The sequence below is a fragment of the Chinchilla lanigera genome, unplaced genomic scaffold (genome assembly GCF_000276665.1).
Source record: "Chinchilla lanigera isolate Chin_1 unplaced genomic scaffold, ChiLan1.0 scaffold00074, whole genome shotgun sequence".
NCBI lineage: Eukaryota > Metazoa > Chordata > Mammalia > Rodentia > Chinchillidae > Chinchilla > Chinchilla lanigera.
Window position 1 is genome coordinate 1643833 of NW_004955475.1, and position 22872 is coordinate 1666704.

The following is a 22872-nucleotide window of genomic DNA, read 5'->3' on the forward strand; positions in this document are numbered from 1 at the left end:
TGAGCTTTAGAAATTTGAAAACCAAACAAGAGTGTTCCCATCCAAAGACAGGTTGCTTTCAATGTAGACCTCTTACTGGTGTATGTGCTTCTCTGTCTGAGACAACCTAGTCCAGAACTCAATACAAATGCCAATGTGGGCAGAAAGGGAAATAGGCAATTACAGCTAATCACCAATGTGTGTTAGGGAACATCCCCTTCCTTACCCCCTGGTTTCCTCTGTCTCTCAAGTGGCACTTTATTTCTTTTCTTTTCTTTTCTTTTTTCTTTTCTTCTCAAGACAGGGTAATGTAATGCATTCCAGGCTGGCTTTAAACTCACTGTAAAGTCCAGACTGTTCATAAATTTATGGCAGTCCTCCTGCCTCAGCCTCCTGAGTGCTCAGTTATTTTAGAAATGAACAGTCTGGCATAGTATATTTTTCTGAGAATCAGAAACTTCAGCTTCAGGACTAATGAATAAGGCTTCAGTTGTTGGTCTCCTTTTCCTTCCTCTCTTCTTCCCTCCCTTCCAATGACCCCTCTATATATTTCTGTAAGAAATGGTCTTTCAGAAAAGTCTTAGTTGGGGTGTAGCTCAGGGTAGAGTGTTTCTTTCTTGTTAGATGTAGGAATCATAGTCTAGCAACTAAAATGTATGATAATAATAACAGCTAATAATTAAATAACATTTACTGTGAGCTTTATATCACCCATCAAATCCTGTGATGTCATTACTAACATCACTTTCAAATTAGTAAATCAAGGCACAGGCGATTAAATAATTTGCCCAGGTTAATTCAGGAAGTGACTGGCAGAGCTAGAATTTGAATCCAGTTAGTTTAGTTCAGAGTTCATGCTCTTAAATATTTTCTCTTTGTTGTCTGTGATTCCATTTAACTTTAGGCTCCAACTTTCCGTGGGGAAAGTTAAATTTCCTCTCCTTCTGCTCCTCTTCCTCTTCCTCTCTACTCTTCCTTTTTTTGCTTTTCCTCTTTTGACTTTTTTTTTTTTTTTTTTGTGGAGGGGTGATTTGAGACAGGGTCTCGCTTACTTCTGTCTATCTTTGAACTCACTATGTAGCCCAGGCTGGTCTCAAACTCACTGCGATCCTCCTGCCTCAACCCCCTGAGTGCTGAGATTACAGGTGTGTGCCACTATGCCCGGCTTGGTTTTTGTTTTTTGAAAGAGGATCTCACTAAATTGCCTCAGCCTCTTGAGTAGCTGAGATTACAGGCATGAGCCACCTCGCCTGGGTCTAAGTTTTCTTCGTGTTCCTTCAATCCAGGTTCAAGACATAGTTCTCAGCTATTTTACAGTACTGAGGCTCCAGAGCAGAGCTCTATTAAATCTTTGGTTATCAGGCCACACAGATTAGCAGAACACTGTCCACAGTGTTCCTTCAAGCTCATTTAGGCCTTTGTTAAACTGGGGCCCCGCAAGTGATGTGGGAATTTTTGTTAAGGTTGCCTAGAATAGCTCTCTTTCAAGCTTTGCTGTCTATGCAAGGATGGTGCGAAGAAGCAAAGGATGGATCCTCTCTACCTAGAACCTAAGGAGCTCCCTGATGGCATTACATTATCTGTAACCCTAGTAGGGTAGGAAGGGCCAGAATGTGTCTTTTTTTTTTTTTTTTTTTTGGCACAGAGAACTGAACTCAAAACCTTGCACTTGCCAGGCAGGAGCTTGTGCCCCCTGGGCTATATCCCCGGTCCCAGACTCTGTCTTTAGGCTGCATAAAATCCTTCTCCCTAGCCACTTTATCAATATCCCTAATCCTCTTCCCCTAAGGACTTGGGTTTATTGTTTGGCTGTTTGTTTTGTTTTGTTTATTGAGACAGATCTCACTGTGTAGTTCAGGTTGGTCTTGAACTCACTGTGTACACCAGGCTGGCCTCAGACTCACAGTGATCCCCCTGCCTCAGCCTCAGATGTGCTGGGATTACAGGTGTGTACCACCATGCCCGGTTTAGGACTTGGGTTTTTGAAACATAAAAACAAGGAAAAGAGATGGCAAATGAACTCTGCATTTTGTCTTCTTGCCATGTCCCTTCCTCTAAGTCAATAGAAAACTTGAAGGATGAGGAGAAGATATAGAAGCTAAAAGCAATAACTACAGAAAATATAAATATAATGTCAATTTGAATTCTGTGCAAAAACATAGTTTATTATGAAACAGTCTTTTCAAAATTGGTTAGCCAACAGAAAAGAAAGCAAAGCTATATCCCTACCTTAGGCCATATACAAAGTAAATTACATACACAGACAAATAAATGATGCTTGAAAAATAAAATAAATTCCAGATGAGTGTCCATTTCCCTGTATCCATCCACTGCTGACAAGAGTATGAATCATTACTTTTTTTTTTGGTGGTACTAGTGATTGAATCCAAAGTGACTTGACCACTGAGCTACATTCTAAATCCTTTTTTTACTTTTAATTTTGAGACAGGGTCTTGGTAAATTGCCCGGGCTGATTTCAAACTTTTAATCCTCCTGCCTCAGCCTCTGAAGTAGCTAGAACTACAGATGAGCACCACTGCACTAAGCCACTGCTAACTTTATTTTTGGAAAGCAACATGGAGGAATGTAACAAAAAATCTATAATATCATCTAGGTATGGTGGCACATGCCAGTCATCCTAGCACTCTGGGAGCCTGAGGCAGGAGGATCATAAATTCCAGCCCCATCTGGGCAACTTAGCAACTTAGTGATACCTTCTGTCACAGTAAAAATAATAAAGGACTGGGAATGTAATTCAGTGGAAAGGCCCTGGGTTCAATCCCCAGTGCCATAAAAAATGATGATAGATAGATAGATAGATGATAGAGAGATAGATAGATAGACAGATAGATAAAGGATTGGGGATGTTGCTCATTGTGGAAGTACTGTATTCAATTCCCAGTACTGAAAATAAACTGTAAGCTTTAACTCACACCTGTTAGAGTGGGTATTATAAAAAAAAAAAAAAAGAAATATGCCTGGTGTAGTGGTGCACACCTGTAATCCCAGCACTTCGGAGGCTGAGACAGGAAGATCACTGTGAGTTTGAGGCCAGCCTGGGCTACATAGTGAGACCCTGTCTCAAAAAAAAAAAAAGGAAGAAAGAGAGAGAACAAATTGTGACAAGGATGTAGAGAAAAGGAAACCCTTGCATACTATTCATGGGAGTGAAAATTAGTATAGACATTATGGAAATTATCAAAAAATTAAAAATAGAGCTACTGTATGATCCACTGATCTGACCAGTGGACATATAACCAAAGCAAATAACATTAACATGTTGAAGGAACAATTGCATTCCTGTGTCTACTGCAACACTATTCATAACAGCCAAGTTATTAAGTATCCATTGATCAATGGACATATAAACACAATGTGGTACATAAATACATTAGGCACTGTTCAGTCTTTTTTTTTTTTTTTTTTTTTTTTTTTTTGGTTTTGGTTTTTCTCCGGTACCGGGAACCGAACTCATGACCTTGTGCTTGCCAGGCAGGCGCTTTGCCGCTGAGCTAAATCCCCAGCCCCCACTGTTCAGTCTTAAAAAGAAGGAGGTCCGCCATTCACAGTGGTGTACTCATGTAATCTTTTGTTTTTTCTTTTTTTTTTTTGGTTTTTCTCCGGTACCGGGAACCGAACTCACGACCTTGCGCTTGCCAGGCAGGCGCTTTGCCACTGAGCTAAATCCCCAGCCCCTACTCATGTAATCTTAATATCTGGGAGTCTGAGGTAGGAGGATGAAAAGTTCAAGGCCAATCTGGGCAATTTAGGGAGGCCCTATCTCAAAATGAAATTAAAAAGTAGCTCAGCACTTCCTGAGTTCCATTTCTACTCTCTCTCTCTCTCTCTCTCTCTCTCTCTCTCTCTCTCTCTCACACACACACACACACACACACACACACACACACACGGCATACACACTGCTGGGTTCTATCCCCAGCACTGAAAAAAAAAAGGAGGAGGAAGAGGAAGGGGGAAGGAAAACAAGAACAAAAATCCTGTCATTTATGGCAATGTAGAAGAACCCGGAAGACCTTATGTTAAGTAAACAAGTTTGGCTTAGAAAGGCAAATACAATATCCTGTGATCTCATTTGTATGTGGAACGTAAAAAAGTTGAACTCGTAGAGATAAAATGGTGGTTACTAGCTGTGGAGTGAAAGGGGGATTGCCCAGAGATTAGTCAAGGGATACAAAATCTCAGATTAAAAAAATAATTTCAAGAGGTCAATTGTAGTCAAAGTGACTGCAGTAATAACAATGTACTGCATTTCATAATTTGGGATGCTGAACCCAGGGCCTTCACATTGAGCTGCAACCCTTGCCCTTTTTATTTTGAGACAGAGTCTTGATAAACTACTCAACTGTCCAAGCTGAACTTGAACTTGTGATCCTCCTGCCTCAACCCTCCAGAGTTCTGGAATTATAGGTATGCATCAACATACCCAGCTCAGTGGATTGTATTATTTTTAAATATATATTGAGCCTGATTTTAATTTTGTTTTTTTGTGGGTTTTTTTGTTTTTGTTTTTGTTTTTTTGGTATTTTGAGACAGGGTCTCTCTAAGCAGTTTAGGCTGGCCTTGAATTCACTATGTAGCCCAGGCTGGCCTTGGACTCACAGCAATCCTCCTGCCTCAGCCTCCTAACTGTTGGGATTACAGGCATGCATCCCTGTGCCAGGCTGGGCCTGAGTTTGTTTTTATTAAAATGTGGATTGCATTCTTGAAGACTGCTAAGAGCATAGATTTTAAATGTTCTTGCCACAAAAAGATAACTATGTGAGGTAATATCAATATTCATTAACTTGATTTAGCAATTCTATAATATGTATTTCAAAGTGTACACAGTAAATATACACAATTTTATTTGTTGGTTAAAATGAATAACAACTAATGTGTTTTTGTTATTTGTTTTTGTTTTTGCCGTAGTGGGGATTGAACCCAAGGCCTTTGCACTGAGATATGTCTATAGGCCTTTTTATTTTTTATTTTGAGACAGGTACCACTAAGTCCTTAAAGTGCCCAGGCTGTGTTTAAAGTTTTGATTCTCCTGCCTCAGCTTTCTCGAACAGTGGGATTATACATGTGTGCCACCACACTAGGTTAGGTCTTGACTCTGCTTTTGTCAAGAAAGGTTTGGTTGTTTTGTTTTGTAAGTGTAAAGTGTGTACTTAGCATGCTCACATCCCTGGGTTATATCCCCAACATTGCAAAAGGGAAAAAATATAGTAAAGAAAGAGAAAGGAAAGGTCCTAGCTTGTTCTGTCTTTCCATTCCACCATCTTTTACATACTGACTTTTTTTAGAGGGTACACTGGAGATTGGACCCAGAGGAGCTCTACCACTGAGCCACTGAACTATACCCCTAGCCCTCTTAATTTTTATTTTGAGACAGGGTCTTGCCGGGCGTGGTGGTGCATGCCTGTAATTCCAGCACTTGGGAGGCTGAGGTAAGAGGATCATTGTGAATTCAAAACCAGCCTGGGCTACAAAGTGAGCTCAACGCCCGGTAAACTGCATAGCAAGACCCTGTCTCAAAAAAAAAAAAAAAAAAGAAACAGGGTCTCACTAAATTATCCAAGCTGGCCTAGAATTTGCAATCTTGCCTCAGCTTCCTGAGTTGCTGGGGTTGTAGGCATGTGCCACCATGCCCCACTTACATATTAGTTTTTTGTCTGTAGGCATTATACATTATATTTACAAGATGGGCTGCCGAATCTAGATATCACGACTACATTTAAAGGCAGAAAAAGGAGTGGCAGGATGGTAGTGTCCAGGGAAAGACCACTCTACTTTTGTCAAGGAAGGTTTGGTTTTTCTCTTTTTTTAGTTTGCTTTTTGTTTTTTGTTTTTGAGACAGGGTCTCACTATCTAGTGCAGGCTGGCCTCAAACTCCTGGCGATCCTCCTGTCTGTCTCAGCCTCCTGAGTGCTAGGATTACAGGCCTGTGCCACTACACCTGACATAGAAAGGTGATATTTTTTCTAGGCACATCCCCAAGCAAAATTATCTATATACCTTCCTTGCCATAACTAGATCACATTGCTGGGCGTGGTGGCGCACGCCTGTAATCCCAGCACTCGGGAGGCTGATGCAGAAGGATCGTTGTGAATTCGAGACCAGCCTGGGCTACAAAGTGAGCTCAAGGCCAGCCTGAACTGCATAGGGAGACCCTGTCTCAAAAAGACAAAAAAAAAAACTAGATTCACATGCCACATATAGATCAGAGAATGGAACTAGCTTCCTTGAGACCAGGACACTTTAATACCTGAACAAATGCACCATTCTATTAGCAGAAAGAAAGGGGAGAATGCCAAGCGATTAAGCAACCACAATTTCAGCTACGTACACTTACCCGTTGATGGAGCTGTTCAGAGTGTGTCTTACAGAAATAAAAGCATCTGTAAATCTGCGTGCTTATCAATAAAAGAATGGTTGAATAAATTGTGGTATAGCCACACTAAAGTGTATAATGTAGCCAATAAAAATAATGAATTACATTAATACTTGTTATTTATTTATTTATTTATGTGCAGTGCTTGAAATTGAACCAAGGGCTTCACACATGCTAGGCAAGTACCCCTAGCCCTGCACAATTTTGGTAATGGTTGCCTCATTTGGAAGTGTGCACATTTAGAGATAGTTAGCCCAAGTTACTTCCATAGTACAAATTTTACCTAGCTAAAACAGAAATGACATAATGAAGTCTATTACCACAATTTCTTTCCTTTTTTTTCAACTACAATTTCTTGAGAGAAGATTGCTTTTGATGTTCACAGTTTTAAGCCATGCATGCTTTTTCAAGAAATAATCCTTAGCCAAGTATAGTGGTCCATGTTGTAGTCCCTGCTACTCTGGAGGTTGAGGTAGAAGGATTGCAAATTCAAGGCCAACCTGTAGCAACATAGCATGACTCTATCATTTATTAGAAAAAATAAGGGGAATAAGGGTATAGCTCAGTGGAATGGCACATATTTGCTGTACTAGATTTGATCCCTACCACCACACATCCATAAAAAATAATGCCTGACAAGGTGGCACATGCCAGGAATTCCAGCACTCTGGGAGGGTGAGGCAAAGAAGATCATGACTTCAAACTCAGCCTGGGCAACATAGCAACCTACGAAACCCTGTATCAAAATTTTAAAAGGAGGCTGGGGATGTAGCTCAAAATGAAGGCCCTGGATTCAATCCCCAGTGCCTCTCCCCAAAATAAATCAAAAGAAAAGAAGAAAAAAATACATGCTTGTGTATGTCAGGGAATACCTGTAACTACCTTGGTAAACTGATTCTGGAATGGTAGTGCACACTTGTGAACCCAGCCCTCAGGAGTTTGAGGCAGGAGGATCACCATGAGTTTGAAGCTGACCTGGTCTACATAATGAGTTCAAGTTTAACCTGAACTACATAGCAAGAATCTGTCTCAAAAATAATAATAATAATAATAAGGGGACTAAACATAGTGCCTCCACAGTACTATATCTCTAACACTTTTTTTATTTTGAGACATGGTCTCACTAGGTTGCCCAGGCTGGACTCAAACTTGCAATCCTCCTGCCTCAGCTGTGCTATGATAACAGGAGTGTGCGACCATACCCAGCTCATTCATAGGATTAATTTTCTTTTAGACAGAGTCTTGCTATATAGTTCAGACTGGCCTTAAACTAACTATGTGTCCAGCTGGCCCCAAACTCAGGCGGTCCTCCTGCCTCCCAAGTGTTGGGTTTATAGGCAGATACAACATTTATAGGGCTTTGATTCACAAGCTATGTATGATATGTATGTCAGACCCTACCTGAGTAGCTATCCAGAATATATATATATATATTTTTTTTCTTTTTTTCTTTTTCCTCAGTCCAAAAGCTTAAAATTTTCTATTTAAACTGGGCATGGTGGTACATGCCTGTAATCCTAGCACTTTAGAAAGCTGAGGCAGAGGGCTAGCCAAATTCAAACCCAACTTGGGCAACTGTGCACACCTGTAATCCCAGCACTTGGGAGGCTAAGGCAGGAGGATCACTGCAAGTTTGAGGTCAGTGTACATTACAAAGTGAATTCAAGGCCCACCTGAACTGCATAGTGAAACCTTGTCTCAAAAAGACCGAAAAAAAAAAAAAAAATCCCTGTGTTTTAAGGAAAAAAATGGTTGAGGATGTAGCTTAGTGGAAATACCCTGGATTCAATCAATCCCCAGTATCAAAAATAAATAAATGAATAAAAAATAAAGAAAGAATAAAATCTCCATTTCCTTCATTATTACATTGTTCCTTTTTGATTCAATTTTCAATGATATATTTTCAATCATCTATAGATATTCTTTTACTTTGTTTTTTCCTTCATAATCAAATCTCTAGTTACCAGCCACTCTATTACGCTTAACTCAAAAGTCATTTGCTTTTGATTTGTTTAATAGTACTGTATTTGTTTAAGTCAGGAGCCATGGCACAGGCCTGTAATCCTAGTACTGGGGAGGCTGAGGCAGAAGAATCATTATCAGTTCAAGGCCAGCCTGGGCTACATAGTGAGACCAATGCCAGCCCGAAGTACATAGAAAGACCCTGTCTCAAAAAACCAAAAAAGAAACACAAAAGTATTTATCTAATTGTGGTAGTAATGCTTGGGGTTTTGTTTGTCTGTTTTGAAGTGCTGTGGAATTGAATCCAGGTCCTCACACATATTAGCTATGTGCTCTACCACAGAACTGCATTGCTAGCTGACAATCCTTCATTTTTAGTTTTCCATTTGTATTTTTATAAAATAAGAGAAAACATAATAAAATATTTGAAGCATTATGCAAAATCTGCTCTACCAAATGGGTTCATTGTATGAATTTAAGCGTTGGCTGACTGACAATAGCTTGAAATGTCTGTCACCTGATACATTCAAGTCCAAATTCAGCAGAAAGATCATTTGGGTATGTTAATGTATAATGTATGACTGCATAGATTTTATAAAAGTCAAATGTGTAAAAGCTGAAAATCTTTTGTGAATTTAAATAGACATAATATGAAGTAGAAAATAATGTGTGCTATAAAAAGAAAGTTAGCTTAAAAGAATCAGAAGAGTTATGTGGGTTGAGGAGGGGGCAGCATCACTGTGGTCCTTGAAAGATCCATAAGATTTAGACAGACCAACATGACAGGAAAGGGCATTTTAGAGCCTGGGTATGTAGCTCAGCGGCAGAGTGCTTCTCTGGCATGTGTGAGGTCCTAGATTCGATCCCCAGCATTGCGAAAGGAAAACAGAACAAACCAAAAGAAGGAGAAGCCTTCTAGAGTGAAGGGATTATAGTTGCGCTTGGCTTTTGTTTATGAAGCGTGGGGCTTTTGTCAGGGGTTTGTTTATTTTGCGATACTAGGGCATAAATCCAGGGCTTTTGCACTGAGCTAGATCCCCAGCCCTTTATTTATTTGTTTCAGACAGGGTCTCACTAAATTGCTGTATTTTCCAGGTTGGGCTTGAACGTGCAGTCCTCCTGCCTCAACCTCCTGTAGGCATGTGCCACCATACCTGGTTTCAAGGCTGGCCTTGAACTAGTATGTAGCCTAGGCTGGCCTCAAACTCATGGTCCTGCTGTCTCAACCTCCTGAGGGCTGAGATTACAGGGGTGTCATCCAGTCTGTTTAATGTCTTTATCTCCTATAAGATTATAATCTTAGGGCTAGGGATGTAGCCCAATGGTAGAGCATTTGCCTAGCATGTACGAGACCCTTGCTTTGATCCCAGAAGAGCAAAAGAAAAAAAAAACAGTATAAATTCAGTGCTCAAAGTTCCAAAAATAGGTGCAGGGAGCGGTGTGGGGAGGAGGCGCCGCCCTAGCTGCGGGCTCCTCCGGTCTGTGGACCATGCCGGGGGCCTCGCTGCTGGGAAGCTGCGGCCCGCGGCTCTGCGCGGGGCAGGCTCAGATTTCTTTACCTCCAGAAAGAAAAATTCAGCACCTTGCATCCTGGCAGTTCATTTAGGAGTCTGAAATTAGGGATTTCTTTCATATACGGACATGGTTAATCGAGGAGCAACAAGGCCTAACGGGCCAAGTACTGGAAATAAAATATGCCAGTTCAAACTAGTACTTCTGGGAGAGTCTGCTGTTGGCAAATCAAGCCTAGTGCCTCGTTTTTTGAAAGGCCAGTTTCATGAATTTCAAGAGAGTACCATTGGGGCTGCTTTTCTAACCCAGACTGTGTGCCTTGATGACACAACAGTAAAGTTTGAAATATGGGATACAGCTGGTCAAGAAAGATACCATAGCCTAAAACCAGTGTCCTACAGAGGAGCACAAGCAGCCGCAGTTATATGTGATATGAGGAATCTTTTGCAAAAGCAAAAAACTGGGTCAAGGAATTCCAGAAGCGAGCAAGTCCTAACATTGTAATAGCTTTATCAAGAAACAAGGCTGATTTAGCAAACAAAAGAGCTGTAGATTTCCAGGAAGCACACTCTTATGCAGATGGCAACGGTTTATTATTCATGGAAACATCAGCTAAAACATCAATGAATGTAAATGAAATATTCGTGGCGATAGCTGAAAAGTTGCCAAAGAATGAACCACAGAGTCCAGGAGCAAATTCGGCTAGCGGAAGAGGAGTAGACCTCACTGAACCTACACAACCAACCAGAAATCAGCGATGTAACTAAATCTCCAGTTTGAGTGAGCTGGAATCTTCTGCTTCCTAAATGTTAATAACAGTGGAATTGGAGCATTTAACCAGGCCAGTATGACTCCCAAAAACCAAGAGACTTATGATAGAGTCAAATTTCTATTTTATTTTTAAATTTTTTTTATTTTTTGGGTTTTTCTCCGGTACCGGGAACCGAACTCACGACCTTGCGCTTGCCAGGCAGGCGCTTTGCCACTGAGCTAAATCCCCAGCCCCGATAGAGTCAAATTTCTAATACAAAATTATTTTAAGTGTTTTGAACTTGATTTTTAATAATATGCATGTGTCCCTCTGACTGTTTCAGCAATAGAAAGGGAAAATGAGATCTGTGTATAACTGTTTCACTGGAAAGTTGGAGGTAATCATTTCTCATCATTAGAAATAAAGACAAATGACTATCTGGACCCACAGTTAACCATCCAGTTTCTCCAAACTGGGACAGTAGTCATGGGCGAAAAAATTAGAAATTATTAATTTGGCCTTTCTGAAAAACATTTTTAGAAGGATATAAATATATTTATGCTTAGCTACAGTATTCAGGCAACCTTTCTTCTGTTATCTAAGGTGTACATTCCACATTTTAGTAAGTTAACCACAAGAAAACATTTCTAGGAAGAAAAGGAGTATTAATAGCATCTAAGTTATAGCCCATCTTACTATTTTTCTAAATGGGGTAAAGAAGTCAAATGTACCCCCACCTTGTTTAGCAATATAAAAACTGAGAAATGCATTTTAATGAATAATGTTCCCTTCATGTGAGCTCTTCAAAAAAAGAATCAAACCAGGTATCTGATTTTTTTTTTTTCCAATCACTCACTGCAGGCCATTTCATAGGTCTTGTTTGGGGCAGGGAAGAGGCCTCTGCTCCCTTTGGATGTAGTATAGTCAGTGCACTAAAATTATGTACATTCAAACTTGATTGTTTTAAATTTTATCTTCAGCTGTACTGTAAATAGGGTGCTGCATTGTAGCCTCCATGTATGTTTATTATTTTTCTGTAATATTTAAGAGTTGCTTAAAAGTATACAAAGTGTACAGTTACTAAAACAGCTAATTCTTCTCTCACCCTTTGCAAAGAAGGAGCTTCAGTTCCTACATGGCTAGAACCACAATAAGAAATGTGTCTGTAATTTGTAACATAAATATTACAATGTTAGTAACATTTATCTTGCAGCCTTGCTTTTCTGTTTTGTTTTGTTTTGTTTTTCTCTGGTATCGGGAACCGAACTCATGACCTTGCACTTGCCAGACAGGCGCTTTTGCCGCTGAGCTAAATCCCCAGCCCCCAGCCTTGCTTTTCAAAGTCCACTTTATTCCATTTTATTTTGCTTGCACACCACTATAGTTCTAGAGTTTAGTACAGTGCCTCATACATAATAGGCACCTGATAACATTCACTGAATGAAATTATGACCAACTTTACCACTTAAGGGTATAAATAGTAGCTATTTTACTTTTTTCCTATTCTTTAAACAATATTTATTCACTTATTTGTTTTTAGCGCTGGGGACTGAACCCAGGGCCTCATGCATGCTAAGCACTCACTCTATTACAGAAATAAACTCCTACCTTCAACTGGCTTTTATTAGTAGGAAATTACTGTCTCTCTTTGGGGGCTTCTATTCCCCCTAATTTAAACTGTATGTCACTATTTATTCTAAGGTTATTAGTCTTATTTATAAATTTTAGGCAAGCTGGATGTGGCGGCACACAACCATAATCTGAGCACTTAGGAGACTGAGGTGGGCCTGGGCAATGGACCATTGTACCTCATTCTCAGGCCACAGCTGATTGGATGAAGGTAGACAAGTTTGAGGCCAGCCTGAACTACATAGTTAGACCCTGTCTCAACACACACACATACACACACACACACACACACACACACTCTATTTAATATATGCATTCTAGGCAGCGTTTATAAAATTTAGCATGAAAATCAAGTCAATCCATTAGTACTCTTGCTTCTTTTGCATTCTGCCACTGGACTAAGATAGAGGAGTTTAAAATACCAAGGTTATAGCCCTTTATAAGTAGAGTCATGCCCAGGTGTGGAATTTCAAAACACATCACTCTACTGCCAGATTCAGTCCCGGAGCTTTAAACAACCTTACATCTAGTCTAACCCACAAGAAACTTTAGGCTATAACATTGAGCCCAGATAAGCAGCTCAGGTTCTTGCTGCCTTCAAGGTAATTTTTCCTTTGGTTCTTAAATAGCTACTATTTATACCCTTGGTATTCTTTCAGTCCACACCAATAGATTTTGAAAACTTTAAATCTATAGAAGAAGAGATTGGATTCTTGACCCCTTCCTTGTCAAAAGTCCCTTGCCTTCTTTTTTTCCCTCTAATTAGTGAGTAGTATAGTGTTAACATCCAAGGAAGCAAAACAAATAGTCACCTCTGCAGCAGCTCTTTCACAACTGACTTGAAAGATGGGTTGATGGACCATATCATAGACCTCCTCCATTTCTCTTCCAGTTCATAGGTATAGGCTCAATCCCTGACCCTTTAAGCATACACATAGGCAGGACCTACAAAGAAGGTGGTCTCAGAGGTCCGCTTCCCTTTACTGTTCACATAGTAGAGGTCTGTCTTATCCCAGCCACAGCTCATAGTGCCTATGGACTGCCCCATGCCCTTATACTGATACACCACGTTGGCAAGTAGCTTGGAGGCAGCTGCTACTGAGATGTGTTCCTTATTTCAAAGCTCATAGATTCAACATTGACAAGTTCCCAAAGGCTGCAATCTGCGGCACCCCTAGCCATGGTGCCCAGAAGGTAGGAGTTGAAGTCTATCACCTTCTTTACTGTCTAGGAAGTAAGGTAAGCACCAGATGTGGCCTGGGAGGCAACTGCAAAATTGACTTCACGGTGAAACTTGAAGCTCTGGATGGTGGTTCCATGCAACATTTTGATTCACAGCTCTTCTGAGACACCCCAGCTGGGTGAAGCCAGGCTCAGTTCATCACTGAGACTCCCCAGACCTAGGTCCAGTGGGTCTGCATGACCTTCAAGTCTGAAAACCCCATTCAGGTTCACCAGTAGTGACCTCTCCAACATGCTGGCCGGTAGCAATTCTAATAATGGCTGCTTCTTGCATTTATGAAAATTGCTTTAGTACCTTCCCAAGGCTCCATGACTTTGAATAACATTATAGAAACACACACACAGAAAGAGAGAAACAGAGACGGAGACACAGAGAGACAGAGAGACAGAGAGATCTTGCCATTCCTTGGTTAAGAGTGCCTTCTACTTTTCTGTTTTCATAATAAGGGAATGACCAGTGATTTCTCTATAATAAAAAGTCTGCCCAGAGTGAGTCACAGTCTTCATCTTTAGACATCAAAGAGAATGGGATAGTTTTTTCAAAATTCCACTTTACTAGGCACCTATTCATAAAAGAACAAAGGAAAGTACAGTTACTAGGAATATGACTTCAGCTTCTCCCTTTCAGAATCTACAGAGGTCTCAGGCCAAAGATTTGGGTCATGGGGTTAAAACTGTCCCCTGAATTACCCAACAACCTAACATGCAGGGGAGAAAGGAGTATCCAGTATACCTCATCCTAACTTGAATACATCTGCAAAGAGGTTACATCCATATATGGTCACATTCACAGGTACTGAGGATTAGGACATCAACCTACCTTTTTGGGAGACACAATTCGTTCACACCAGAGGCCAACACCCACTAAATACCAGCATCTGTGTCATGGTATCTCTTGCTGCATCCATTTTTTAATTTTATTTTTGATTCCAATCTTTTTTTTAAAGATGCTGAAATTATGCTATATTTTACATAGAAGTGAAAGTAAGTCTCATCTCCTCAACTTTGTGTCATCTTTTATCCTGTTTCTCAAAATTCTTTTATAAAATTAGCTCCTTATATTCTGCCTGAAACCCCTTACTCTACAGTGTTCAGATCCATTCGACAGGGTTAGTTAGAAGACAAGTAATTCATATATAGCATAGTAGTCAAGAATGTGATTCTTGAGAAAGGTGTAGTGGCACACACCTACGATCCCAGCACTTAAGAGGCTGGGGCAAGAAGATTGCCCCTGAGTTCAAGGCCAACCTGGGCTACATAGTAAATTCAAGGCCAGCCTGAACTACATAGCAAGACCCTGACTCAAAACAAACAAACAAGCAAGCAATCAAACAAACAAATGTGAGTTCTGCAGTTAGATTTCCTGGATCTATGAGTATATGTGATCATTAAATCAGTTAACCTCTTAAACTTTAGGCTCTTCATATGCAAAGTGTGTATGAATAATAATGCTCTCATTTTTTGATTAAATGAGATATAAAACATTTAGCTAGGTTCTTGGTGCATTCTAATTACTTAAGAGAGCCAGGAATGGTGGCCCACACCTGTAGTCCCAGGTTCTGACAAGGTTGAGGCAACACTACTGCTTAAACTCATGAGTTTGATTCCAGCCTAAGCAACTGAGAGAGACCTAAGAAAGAAGGGAAAGGAAAGGAAAGGAAAGGAAAGGAAAGGAAAGGAAAGGAAAGGAAAGGAAAGGAAAGGAAAGGAAAGGAAAGGAAAATGAATGCACCACTGAAATTAAATATGTTAATATGTCTCCATAATTGTTGCAGATATTTTATTATTTATTTTATTTATTTATTTATTTATTTTAGTGCTGGGGAATTAAACCCAGGGCCTCCCTCATACTAGACAAGTGCTCTACCACTGAGCTCTACTCCTAACCTATGCAATGTTGTATTTCTTTGAAAAGTAAAACTTTGGGGCTGAGGGTGTCACTGCTACAATGCTTTCTTAGTATGTATGAGGCCCTGGATTCAATTCCCAGTGCTGAAAAAAAGAAGGAAGAAGGAATAAAACATTACAGATGCTGATAGGCCCCCAGCTCCCATGTCTTTTTCCCCTCTGTCCACTCAAATGTAACTATTGTCCTGAAGTTGGTATATATTATTTCAATGAATGTTTTTATACTTTCACTTCATGTACTAGTAGTCATAAACAATATTTACCATTATTTTTGCATAAATGGTCTCATAATGTATGCTTTGTAGCTTGATTTTTTCAGATCATTTATTAGTACATGTTTGCAGTACACAATGTTTCCATTCCTTGTGTGATGTTCGTATGTGCACATAGCACATCTTAATTCCTTTTTCCATTTCCTTTCCCTCCCCTCCTTTCCCTCTTCTTCCTTCATTTATGTTTTTATTTTTGTATAGCTTGCTTTGTAGAATTTATTTTTTTCAAGACAGAGTCTCACTCTGGCTATTAATTCACTATGGAGCCAAGGCTGTCCTTGAACTCTCAGTGATCCTCCTGCCTCAGCCTCCCATGTGTTGGGATTACAGGCATATGCCACCACATCTGGCCATTGCTGAGTGAGCTTTTCTAAGTCATTCTCAAAACTAATTGTAAAGATGAGCAATGTGTGACTAACACATGCTTCTCTGATAAGCTTGAATATAGCTTCCTTTTTAAGCTCTACATTGTTGCTCAGTTTTTTTCTTCTCCTGGTACTGGGTATTAAACCCAGGCCTTTCACACTGAGCTATATATCCTAGACCTTTTTATTTTGAGACAGGGTCTTGCTGCTCAAATTTGCAATCATCCTGACTCAGCCTCCAGGAGTACACAGGGATGTACTACCATGCCTGGCTATGGCTAGCATTTTTTGTGTATGTCCTATTTGAAAAATCCTTGCCTGCTTCCATACATTTTCAAACATTAGAGATTTTTCCCGCTCTATTTTACTCTTTCCTTTTCTCCCTTTCCAACAGATAGAAATGTCTGTGCTTTGTTGTCTTCTAGGAAGTACTATATGTAGCCAAGCTAGAAACAGATTAGCTTGTAAAATATTTGAGCTTCTCTTTTCCAAGCATTTCAAGGACAATTGGGTATGAAAGAGAATGTGGCTTTGTCAGACTAAAAAGAGATATCCCGGCTCAGTGCAGTGGGATCCATTTGTAATTCTAGCTACTCAGGATTACAGGCCAGCCTGTACAACACAATGAGATGCAGATTTTTTTTTAAAAAAAAGGCCTTAGACTTCAGGGTGAAGTGGGGAGAAGTTAAGTTAGGTCAAACCTGGTCCTCCCTTCTTGCAGTCTCCTGGTGAGGCACTAGAAGGGGATTGCTGCTTAATGAATCTGGGACATAGAAATGTAAGACCAACTTTTACAAATATTATAAGCAATTTCTGCATATCAAATGTGCCATGGGAGCCCCAGAAGTTAAAGATGCCAAGTAAACAGTGCCTCTCAATGACACCTGATAAATGATTCTTCTCAACACCTTCTCAAAGTTTGACACTCTATAAGACCCAGAACCAGTTAGGATAATCCTAAGACTATAACTGAGATTGATTCCCCATCAACTGGCCCTAGCAGCAGTAGCTGTGTCTATTTATTTATGTAGAGATTGAATGGAGAAAGACAAGCATTTAAAATTATTTGAGGTTGTAGAAATAAAATATGGATGGAAATTATTTAATATGAGCCTCAGGTGAAAGTATAATCTTCTTAACAAATTTCCAGTTTTAGCCAGTGCAGCTTCCTGAATGATCTAGGATTAAAATAATAACATGGTTTAAATGAAAGGTTCTTGTTTTTCTCTGAATTTTATTCCCATTTTGATCTTCTTAGGAGCTCATTAAATTTTCTTCCTCCTGTATTTTTCCTTTCTGTTAAAACAAAATGAACCTTGCTGCTTTCTTTAGATAAAATAGCTCTTAATTTGCATAATAAAACTTTAAAAGTACTACTAATTTTTAAACATGTTTAAAAGAATAATATTTGATGAATATAAAATAATATTTGTAAGTTGTATTTAGGTTATAAATCTTTTTTTCCAACATTGGGAATTGAACATAGAGCCTTTGCACTGAGTTATACTCCCAGCTCATTTTTTAGTTTTGGAACAGGACGCTATTAGGTTGCCTGGGCTGGTCTTGAACTTGTGAACCTCTTGCCTCAGCCTCCTAGAGTGCTGGACTTACATGTATATGCCACTATACCTGATTTAAATTAAAAATCTTGGGCTGGGGATATAGCTCAGTGGCATAAGCGCTTGCCTGGCAAGTGCAAGGTCCTGAGTTCAATCCCCGATACTGTAAGAAAAAAGAAAATAAATAAAAAAAAAATTAAAAGTCTTAATAATAAACACTCATGAACCTTAAAAACTAGCACATTACTACTAACTTGCATTTATTTGAATATTCCCCTTCTTCCCATATTATTTTGAATTTTACCTTTTTTTAAAAAAGTTCTATTGGCTATGTATGTATTCATAAAAAATATATTGTTTAACCAGACATGGTTGTGTACAACTGTGATTTTAACACCCTGAGAAGCTGAGGGAGGAGGATCATAAACTTGAGTCAAGCCTAAGTAACCTAGTGACTGACTTACTGAGAACTTGTCTCAAAAAGCAGGGTGGGGCCTGAGTATGGTAGCACTAGAGAGGCTGAGGTAGGAAGATTGCAGAGAGTTCCTTGAATTCACTATGTAGCCCAGACTGGCCTTGAAGTTGCAGTGATCCTCCTGCTTCAGCTTCCCAAGTGCTAGGATTACAGGTGCCTGGCTACATAGTGAGTTTAAGGCCAGTTTGAATTACAGAGCAAGACCTTGTTTAAAAAAAAGACTAAGAAAAGCCCTGAGTTCAATCGCCACACACACACACACACACACACACAAATAATGGCTTAAAACAACAACATCCTGATTTCTAGTCACTGCATTGCAAGGAGAGAACAGCTGGTTACATCAGAATCTGCAGACTTAACAATAACTGTCATATAATTTAAAATTTGTTTTAGGAGACATCCAGGGAGATGGCAAAGTGGTAAGCAGCAACAAACTGACCTCTCCAAGATTTGGAATCTAGCACTGGAAAATAAAAACTTGGAGAAAAAAAGAAGAAAGGAGGTGAATCTGCAGAACACAAGAGGGATCTAAAAGGAAAACTGGAGCCCGGGAAGAAAGTGAAGACAGACCTCAACTCAGAGAAAGGAAGGGGTTACCTGCGTTTTCTCCCTGGCTCTTGGCTCATGGCATGACAAAGGGAGATCAAATCTACAGAGACACAGAGAAAGCAGGGGACTCCAGAGGCCTCAAGAGAAATGCACCAGTAGAATGGAGTGGTGAATGATGTGCACTACAATTGCTGGTGAGTGACTCCAGTCTAAGTGACTACAGTGTCCCCTGGAGACAGTGCTTGGTTGGATGCTATTTTAGGGAGGAGGCAATGAAACCCAGGACTCAGAGCACTTGTGGGTTGGCTTCATCTCAGAGTTCCCAGTGTTATAAACCCACTGTGATTGGGTAACCACAGCAAGTGTCTAGGGTCAGGGAGCTGTGTCAGGCTGTAAAGAGATACCCAGACAGTTATAAACTAAACAATTCAGGCCTCAACCCCATGACCAGAGGCCAGGATCTGTGGATTTGAAAGTACAAGAATGTGCACCCCACCCTAATCTTACTGCAGGCTTGCTGGGTTATCCAGCACTCCATCCTAATCCTACTGCCAGCTTCCAGGGATTATCCAGTATGGATCTGGGTTCTGACAGCCTCCTTAGTGTACCAGTGAGAGGAGAGTCATGCCCTGTAGTAGATACTACCAAAGAACTGTAGACCTCAGAAGATAAAAATTTTCATCATTAGTTGTGGACTTTTTTGTTGTTGTTGTTCATGTGATTTTTTTGGTTGTTTTCTTTTTTTTGTGAGAACAAAGATTATTTTAAGTTTTTTGTTTTGTTCTTGGTTTTGTTTCTTCCTTCTTTCTTTCTCTCTTATCTTACTGGCCAATTTCCAGAGGCATGGGTAATCACCCTTTGTCCTTAAACCTTATTTCTGATCTCTTTCTCTTCTTTATTTCTCTATTTTTTTTCTCTTCTCCATTTAAAATTTTCTCCCTGTAGGGTAAAATCACTCTATTGAGTGGATGTTTACTGTGTATAATTTTGTGATTTGTCTTACATTTTGCTTTCTGACTATAAATCTTGTATCTATGGTTGAAAGTGACAAATTAATAGTTATCATAGTTTGTCATTTTCCAGTCTGTGCTTGATATTATTGTTATTACTGATTGTACTACTTTAGGCATAGTTATTATGCTCAACTGATCTTCCTTATATGCCAATACTAAGATTATCTGGGGGTCATAAATAATACTATAGTCCAGTACCAAAGAACTGGGTGCTAGAACAAACAGACAGCAACCTTTTATCCATAATTAAAGAGACAGGATCCTATGACAGATTCAAAAGGAAAAAACCAGCTATGCCTAGAAGACATATCTGAAAAGTAGTCATTTCCTAAAGAGGTCTTGATACTAGTAATAAAGCTACCTACCATAAGCAATTTGTAAGCCTCAATGCAGAGTTAATAAAAAAATAGAAAATGAGAAATCATAGAAGGAAGATTCAACACATAAGCCCCAACTCACCCAAGGCAAATCAGGGTGGATTTGATGTGGAAGTAATGAAAAGGCACCAAGCTGAATTTTATGAAATAGTAGCAGCAGAAGTAACAAAACAGATCAACAATCCTCTTGACAAAAACAAAACAGATAATTAAATAGATAATGATATCAATGGAAGATATGATTTGAACAAATTAAAAAATAGAAGAGTTTAGGAAAGACATGGAAGCCATGGCATCTCAACATAGAAAAGAACCATAGAACAAACTCAAATAGAAATCCAGGACATTCTGAATTTCATATGAAACTATATGCAGCAGAGTCAACCAATGTGAGGATAGAGTAACAGATCTATAAGACAGAGTTATGGATGGTGATCATCAAATGAAAGACCTCTTAAAAATAGCAAGAGACCACAGAAAACAATCCAACAGTTGAAAGATGATGCAAAAAAGAGTTACATAAGATTATCTAGAATCAATGAAGAATAAGAAGATAGCACAAAGGGCATAAAAATCCTGTTCACAGAAGTAACAACTGAAAACTTTCTAAGCATGGCAAAAGAATTTAGCATACAGTAATTGAGGCATATAGAACTCCAAATAGTCATGAACAACAGCAACAGCAAAGAAAACCTACACCAATGCATACAATAGTCAAGATTCCAGAAATTCAACAGAAGAACAGAATAATAAAAGCTGTTAGAGAAAAGAAACAAATCATCTATAAAGGAAATTCCATCAGAATCACAGTAGATTTATCAACTCAAATCCTTAGGTCAGGTAAAGCTGGGAGTGAAGTATTTCAAGCCCCAAAAGAAAACAACCTCCAACCCAGATTGATGTACCCAGCAAAATTATCTTTCAAAATTGATGGAGAAACAAGGTACTTCCATGATAAAGACCACCTGAAGGAATTCATGACAACCAAATAATCACTCTAAAAAGTTCTGAAGGATATTCTAGAAAAGGACAACAATTCTAAGAATACCAATAGAATGAATCCACTAGGTAAGGAAAGGAATTAAAAAGAAGATACAGAAAGGGAACCAATAACAGGAAAATAATATGAGCAGGATAAGTCAACATGTATCAGGTATAACCATGAATGTGGATATTCTCAATTTACTAGTAAAAAGAAACAGATTGGCAGAATGGATCAAGAAACAAGATCCAACAATATGCTGCATATCAGAAATATATTGAACTCAAACAGAAATCCATAGACTTAAAGTCAAAGGATAGAAAAAAATACTCCATGTGACAGGAACCTGGAATAAAGTAAAGCTAGTTGCAGACAAAGTGGACTTTAAGCCAAGACTGATCAGAAAAGACAAAGAAGATCACTGTATCCTTGTCAAGGAAACAATCCAAGATGAAGAGATAACCAACATAAATGTATATGAACCAAAACCTGGCATACACAATATATGAAACAAACATTAATAAGTATGAAATATCAGATAAGCACTAATACAATGTAATGGGGGATCTCAACATGCCAATATCACAAATAGACAGATCACCTAGACAAAAAAATTCAAAAAAGAAATATCAGAACTGAACTAAAGCTTTGACTAAATGGACTTAGTAGACATCTACAGAGTATTCCCCACAGAACAACAGAATACACATTCTTCTCAGCAGCACATGGGACTTTCTCCAAAATAGACCACATACTAGCTCATAGATCACTCTTGAGTAGATGGAAAGGAATTGAAATTATCCTATGTAAAAAAAATTAGCTGTATGGAACGATATTGCATACTGGGTAAGTAAACTTTATATTAAGAAGATTTAAGTTCCATTCAAATTAGCATTCAAATTAAAATAATTCTTATGTAAATTACTGTGGAAGTTTTTAGAGTATAATAAACAATTTCTAAAGTTCGTCAGGAGAAGAAAATGTGCAAGAATAGCCAAGAGAATGCTTTCTTCACCATATTTCTTCTCAGTATTTCCTTCCTTAATATTTAGATCTCTATTGTCCTTGACTTCATCCACCGACCAGGATGTACATTAATGCATGCAGTCTTGGTTGACAGTGGAAATTAGCATTCTGATGTTAATCTGATTTTAATGGGAATTTGATTTGATATTTGTTGTAGTTGATGAAACAGAACAATAGAAGTGACATGTCTCATCTCTTGTGAGTGTCACAGTATACTAATCTTCTGTTTGGCTTGAATGCTTACATCTTGTTTGAATCTTTTAGAAGGAAAATACAGTCATATATTATGTGCGAAGAAAAGGAAATTACCCTATGTATATTGTCAGATCATAGTGCAATGAAATTGGAACTAAATGGCAAAAGAAATCACAAAAACTACATAAACACATGAAAATTAAATAATACCCTGTCGGCCAGGCATAGTGGCTCACACCTGTAATCCCAGCACTCGGGAGGCTGAGGCAAGAGGATCATTGTGAGTTCGAGAACAGCCTGGGCTACTAAGTGAGCTCAAGGCCAGCCTGAACTGCATAGCGAGACCCTGTCTCAAAAAAGACCAAAAAAAAGCAAAACAAAACACCCTGCTGACAGTGGGTCACAGGTGAAATTAAAGAAAAGGAACTTTCTGCAACTAACAATAACACCAATATGACATACCAGAACTTATGGGAGGCAAAGAAAGTAGTCATACAAGGGAAATTTATAGTGGTTACTGCATCAGAAAAACAGAGTGAGCTCAAATAAATAACCTAATGCTGAACCTCATTCTAGATAAAGAAAAGTTAAACTCCAAGCAATTGCTCAAAGGGAAGGAACAACTGGAATGAGGGAATGGAGAACAGAAAGAAAGAAGGAAGGGAAATATATATATATA

The 22872-nt window shown here is 39.0% G+C and overlaps 2 pseudogenes; one reads left to right on the forward strand and one right to left on the reverse strand.

Annotated features, from left to right (window-relative positions):
* Positions 1-9976: 9976 nt before the first annotated feature.
* Positions 9977-10614, forward strand: LOC102021755 (annotated as a pseudogene).
* Positions 10615-12985: 2371 nt separating this feature from the next.
* Positions 12986-14356, reverse strand: LOC102020908 (annotated as a pseudogene).
* Between the last annotated feature and the right edge of the window lie 8516 nt (positions 14357-22872).